Source organism: Sturnus vulgaris, chromosome 31, assembly GCF_052056855.1.
Source record: "Sturnus vulgaris isolate bStuVul1 chromosome 31, bStuVul1.hap1, whole genome shotgun sequence".
In the NCBI taxonomy this organism is placed as follows: Eukaryota; Metazoa; Chordata; class Aves; order Passeriformes; family Sturnidae; genus Sturnus; species Sturnus vulgaris.
The window spans coordinates 1,128,072-1,134,542 of NC_142273.1; the positions used below are offsets into that span (position 1 = coordinate 1,128,072).

Sequence of the window (6,471 nt, forward strand, 5' to 3'; positions counted from 1 at the left end):
ACACCACTGGGCACTGGCTCCAACGTGGAGGTGTGGCACGCTGGGGACAATGACAGTGGCCACTACCACTGGAGACAACATGGCCAAGAGTGTCCCCCTGAATGTCACCATCCTGGGTGAGCAGGACCCTCGGGCTGGGCGTGACCTCATCCACAGCATTCACATCCCACCCATCCCACCCTTATTCCCCCCTCGGGTCCTCTCCCCTAGTGGGTGCCAGCCCCTCCCCCGGCCTCAGCCCTGTCTGTGTCCCCGCAGTGCCCGTGGCCAATGCCACCATCACCCCCGGTCCCCCGGCACTCCAGGTGCGCCCAGGTGACCCCGTGACCCTGCGCTGCTCGGTGCAGGTGGGCTCAGCCCCTGTCACCTTCACCTGGCTGCGTGACGGGCACGAGGTGGCCCGGGGTCCCCTCCTGGAGCTTGGGGCCGTCGATGTGGGACATTCGGGCACCTACCAGTGCGTGGCCACCAACCAGCTGGGACAGGACGGGCACCGCGTGTTCCGGGCACTCAGCCCAGAGCTGGCCCTGGAGGTGACACCACAGGGAACCACTGGACAGCACCGGAACACAGGTGGGGTCACACGGGTCCTAATTGGGTCTGAGACCCTCGGATCATTGATGACCCAGGTTCACCCCTCGCTCTGTCCCTGCCAGTGACACAAACGGAACAGGGCACAGGAAGGGAACTCCTGAGGTCACTGGGATTGGTAAAAAACCTCTGGGGTGACCCCAGTGACCCCAGTCTGTCCCCCTCTATTTCCTGCAGTGGTTGCAGTGGTCCTTGGGTCCTTGTTGTTCCTGGTCCTGTTCATGGGCATCATTGTGGCCTTTCACTGGTGGATCCACATGCGTGGGTGACAATGGGGGACATGGGTCCTGGAGAGTGGTGGGAAGGCGCTCAGAGAAGGGGGGGTTGGCACCCACAGCCCCTCACTTGGGAGGGGCTGAGCTCCCAGTGACCTTGGCTGAGGGCCCTGGGGTGTGTGGGGAGGTGCTGAAGGGTCGTACAGGGATGTTGGGGGTCCTATCAGGGCTTTTTGGGGAATTCACAGAGTGCCCTTCCCTGCCAGGCTTGGGGTTCTGGGAGTTCAGGATGTTGGGGAAGTGGTGTGGTTCAGGGATTCTGAGGTGACCTGAAGGGAATTGAGGTTCTGGTGGCAGTTCAGGATTCCTGAGGGTGGATGGGGAATCAAAGTCACCCCTCCAGTTTTCCTTTGCAGCTGCCAGGAAGCACCAGCAAAGGTGAGTGCAGGCTCCAACCGTGATTTGGGTTTTCCCCAAACCCCCAGGACCTCCCATTCCCTTCCACACACCCCCTTGTTCCCACAGGGCCCCCCCGCTGAAGGATCCTCAGGCGACCTACATGGAGCTACAGGGGCCACATGGGCAACCATGGGATCCCAGTGACATCTATGACAATCTACAACAAAAGTTGTGACACTCTGGGAAGCCAGAGGCACTGGGTGACACGGGGTGCTCCCTCCATGGCTCCTGTGGTTGCCCGTCCTTCCAAGGGAGGTGGTCATGAGTCAGGAGGAGGCTACACAGGGCACCCTGTGCTCCCCATTTCCTCTCCCAGTACCCCCAGGGGCTCCCCCATCCCCTTGCCCGTACCTGCAGGGACTCCCCACCCCCCATCCGAGCGCTCCAAGTACCCTCAGTGACTTCCCCATTCTCTGGCCACAGTGCTCGCAGTACACCCAGGGGTTCCCCATCCCCCCTCCCACACCCCCTGTCCCATCCCGCTCTCAAAGGGGGAGTCGCGAGGATTCTTTCTGATCGATTTCTCAGATGAAAATGAAGCACAAATGCGGCAATATCATATCTGAGAAGTGTTTATTGATAAAGGAGGGGAAGTGTTCTCACCAACGGGCACAGATGAGAGAGCAGAGAGGGAAAAAGCGAGACAGAGAGAGAAACAGAAGACAGGGACAGTGTTACTGCAAGAACCCCAGGTGCTCTGTTGGCATCAGCTCGGCAGGTGCAGTGTGAGTGCTGAAATCCACAGCGAGCCCACGTGGCTTTTGTGAGTGCCTGGGTGCGATTTCCAAGCGGCGGCACCTGCGTGTCTGTGGTTTGGCCAACGATGGCCATGGGCTGGTGATGCAGCACTGGTGGCCATGAGCTGGTGATGCAGCACTGGTGGCCATGGGCTGGTGATGCAGCACGGGTGGCCATGAGCTGGTGATGCAGCACGGGTGGCCATGGGCTGGTGATGCAGCACTGGTGGCCATGAGCTGGTGATGCAGCACTGGTGGCCATGGGCTGGTGATGCAGCCCTGGTGGCCATGGGCTGGTGATGCAGCACGGGTGGTCATGGGCTGGTGATGCAGCACTGGTGGCCATGGGCCGGTGATGCAGCCCTGGTGGCCATGGGCTGGCTGCTGCAGCACGGGTGGTCATGGGCTGGTGATGCAGCACGGGTGGCCATGGGCCGGTGATGCAGCACTGGTGGCTATGGGCTGGTGATGCAGCACTGGTGGCTATGGGCTGGTGATGCAGCACGGGTGGCCATGGGCTGGTGATGCAGCACTGGTGGCCATGAGCTGGTGATGCAGCACGGGTGGCTATGGGCTGGTGATGCAGCACTGGTGGCTATGGGCTGGCTGCTGCAGGTTGGTGCTGCAGGGCTTGTGCAGCTCCTGGCTGTGGGCAACACGGGAATCACGGCAGAGGCGGTGGGTGCGTGCAGGCTTCTTGATAAGTCCTTTTGTAAGTTTCCAGACAGGGCTGTTTTGGCACTCCTGCCCCTGTTCAGGTCATGAAAGCTGCACGGTGGTTTGGTAATTTCTCTTCTGACTGGGCCTCATTTTCCTGGTGCCAAGTGATGTCTGGTCAATTGAATAGATCCCTACTTTGAACCTGCTGATGATGAAAACACATGCATATCTTCTCTTTAACTTAGTGAATCAATTATGCGCTGTCATTGTACATTCAATTGAGGGGATTTATCTAAAAATCGTTTAACAATTTTTTATATATAAATTTTGCATTACTCAGACTTCTTTAGAAGCTAATTCCCCTTTCTTTTTGTTTTAAAAGCGGTATGCATGACTCTTGCTAAGAACATGAAGAGAATAACAAAGCAATATGTCTAGTGAGACCAGAAACTTACAGCAGTCAGGAATAATTCAGATATAACAATCCAAAACATTTCCAATAACAGACATAATTAATAACACATGTGAAATTAGATGATTACCAAGCACTAAAACATTGTGCTATCATCCCAGTGTCTGCAAGAGCTGATAAACCTCAAATCAGTGAAGAACTGGATAATCATCTCTGGAAAACGATTCCCAAGCTCACTTGAAAAATAGGTCCAGCTCTCATATTGATAGGGTCAAATTGCCAAGTCAAAGTGACTCGAGTGTTGTTTTGATACAGAAAACATCTGAGTGTGTTGGCAGTTTCCCATCCAGGTAGAGCCAGGGCATGGCCAGAGTCCTGGCTCTAATTGGAAAAGAATTCCCTGATATAATTTAAAAAACAGGACTCTTAAGAGTAGAAGTTATGAGTACATTGAGAATATGAGAATATTCAGAATATTGAAAATTGAGAACAAATTGAAAAGATGAGAATTTTTGAGTAAAGGTCTTGGGGTGAAAGACTAATCAAACCCATCCAATAGGTGGTTCCCTCCAAAGATTTCCTCAGGATAGAGATGAGAAAAGCAGCAAACTGCTGGAGTGCTTCTGTAAGAAATAATTGGGATTGCATCTGTGCTCTGTCCTCTCTCACAATAACCACAAGATCATCAGTTTAGAGGAGGTTTTCAACAAAGCTCAGATACTGTTTCTTGGAATTCTTAAAAGACTGACAACCATGAGACAAGAGAGAGGTAGCCTGGATAAAGGAGATGCATATGCAACTAGAGGAGAAAAAGAAAAGATCCTGACAATGACACGTGTCTCATAGAGAATTACATCATGAGATGTTAAAACATATGAAAAAGCCAGCTATAAATCCGATATTAATATCTTAGGAATTATGCCTTTTACAAAATCGGTAAATTCACACCATGCAATCAATAGTGTTGCAGCAGACCTTAGATTTGAGATAGAAATGAATCAAGACACAGACTCTTGTTTAACACATGAAAAGGTCCCGGTTTATTCTTAATTATCACTTGAGTAGAACAAAAAGCACACTTAAGAGAACTCAGTGAATCAGTATTAATACCGAACATAACATGATCTAAATAAAACTGGAACAGAACGATGTCTAAATTTAGTGGTACTGAAACTTACAGAAATGAAACTTAACAGAATGAACCTAATAGAACTTAGCCTTAGTCAATCTTAACAGAACGTAACTGGACATTACAATACTGGACCTTGACAGGAATAGAAACCAACATCTATTACAAGTTATAGACATAACTTACTCTAATGCTAGTAATACAAAAAGGCACTAAAAGGTTCGAACAATCTGCGAACAGGATGATTTTACTGGAGGGATTAAAATGGATGTGATAAGTATCTTGTGATTCTATGTCGTTTGGATCATGATAATTGCAATTATTAAGTATAGCTCTTATTAGGATTTTTCAAAGTACAGTTTTAATCATTCGTAAATTACTGAAGAGGTATACATAATCAAAATGTTGATACATCTGTTATGGCAATAAGGATTTTCAGTCTGGGCTTAAATATTGATTGCTGTTCTACTAACATTTAATTAAAAACATTTGGGAAGAAAGAGTCCCCCGAATTAAGGAGGCAGAAACATTATCCGCCTGTAAATATTGTTGGGTATGTAAATTTCCAGTTATTATAGTAAAAGCCAATACCATTATAATGTGCCACAGTGCACGTAGTTTTAAATTCCTCCAGTAAAACAATAAAAATAATTCCTTTCCCGCTTTTTTTCTTTTTTTTTTTTTTTTTTTTCTTTTTTCTGATAGAAGGGATTTGCAGACACAGTCGCCTGTGGGCTGTGGTAAAGAGAGGTAGCTCAGAAGTCGGGCAGCAGACGGCGGGGGGGCAGCTCCGGGCCCCGCGGGGAAAACGGAGCCGCCCCGAGAGCGGGGGCAGAGGGGGACAGGGAAAAAAAACTTTTGCTGTATGGCATCTATATTCGTAGGGGTTGCATCCCTACATTTGGAACGAGCAGGTGGCGCTGGAAGCCGTGCGGACCCGCCACGGCACCGAGCCCGAAGCGAGCCCGGCACAGCCCCCCGGGGCTGCTGCACCCCCAAGGACACGCGGGGGAAAAAGAGGAGGGGAAAAGGCAGTAAAAACAAACCCTAAAACTGCACACAGGAGCGGGAAAAAACACCGGGAAATGAAGGCAGAACAAGGCTAAAAAGGCACAAAGCCCCCCCACCCCTCACCCCCCGCCCCAGCAGAGCCGCCGGCTCCGCCAAAAGCCGCGCCCCGAGACCACGAGAGAATGCGAGCGGAGCCCCCAGCTCCGGAAAGGAGCCGTGCCGCAGGAAATGCCGCCCGGCCCCCGCAGCTCCGGAGCCCGCACACTCCCCGCAAAGCCGCGGCCAGGCGCAGCCGGGGCTTCGGGGGGCTCTGGAGCACAGGACTCACCCGGACGCTGCTGCGCCACGGCCGCGGCTCCCCAGAGGGCGGGAGCGGCTGCCCCGCGCTATCGGGGGCAACTAAACCGCGCCCCGGCTATTGTGCAGGCGCACGCAATGGAATTCCGGATCCCGGTTTCTTTGTCCCTCTCCATGCATCTTCACGTGGCTGGATTAAAAGCAGTTTCAAAAGCGACTATAACATTTTCTAGTAGTTTTTTCAACATGACAAACGGACTTAGAAGGTAATCTTTCCATCATTCGTGGGCAAAGGGAACAGAAACAGAGCCACAGACACGGGGGGCACCGTTCGAAAGTTTTCCGGCACCCTAGGGGGGGCGTCGAGAGCCGCAGCGGCAAGCGGCAAGCCGTCTGTAATTTTTTCTTTTTTTATACCATGTAGGTAGCGATTTTGTGGCTGCCATGTCATCCCCTATGGCCTCTGTCTCCCCGGCTCGCTGGCCCTATCTCTCCCACGATTCCAGATCGCGGCTCCGCGGTTGCTTTGCTCATGTGTTCCCCGGTTCTTCAGACCGTGCCTCGCGTCGCCTTGGACACTTTTTATTTTTATTTTTTTTTTCCGGCTCTCGTCTGTTCCCTCACCAGGGTTCTTGAGACCGCTGTCCCCACGACTCGCTCGGCCGTGCTCCCACGCTCAAGGGCGTGATATATTTTCCGGTTCGTGACCTTTTCTTGTTTCTTGCTGTCCTGTGGCTGGCTGTAGCCGTAGCCTTTCGCTACTTTATATATTCCATTTCTGAGTCCCTTGGTTTCTTTTGACCCATCGCTTACGGCATCCCAGAGTTATTTCTGTGACAATTGATAAAAGATTCGCGTTAATCACAAAAGCATTGGGGTTTGCATAAACCAGAATACTAAGCTCTGAAGTGAAGCATGGACACTAGATAAAGAAAATTATATGATTAAATAATTCTGTTT

General features: G+C 51.3%; 1 long non-coding RNA gene across 1 annotated transcript; it reads left to right on the forward strand.

The window, feature by feature from the left end:
• The first annotated feature begins 1,109 nt into the window (after positions 1-1,109).
• Positions 1,110-1,824, forward strand: LOC148220724 (uncharacterized). Its single transcript, XR_015798665.1, has 2 exons — positions 1,110-1,244; positions 1,332-1,824. It is a non-coding gene; the product is annotated as an uncharacterized LOC148220724 (long non-coding RNA).
• The last annotated feature ends 4,647 nt before the right edge of the window (positions 1,825-6,471 follow it).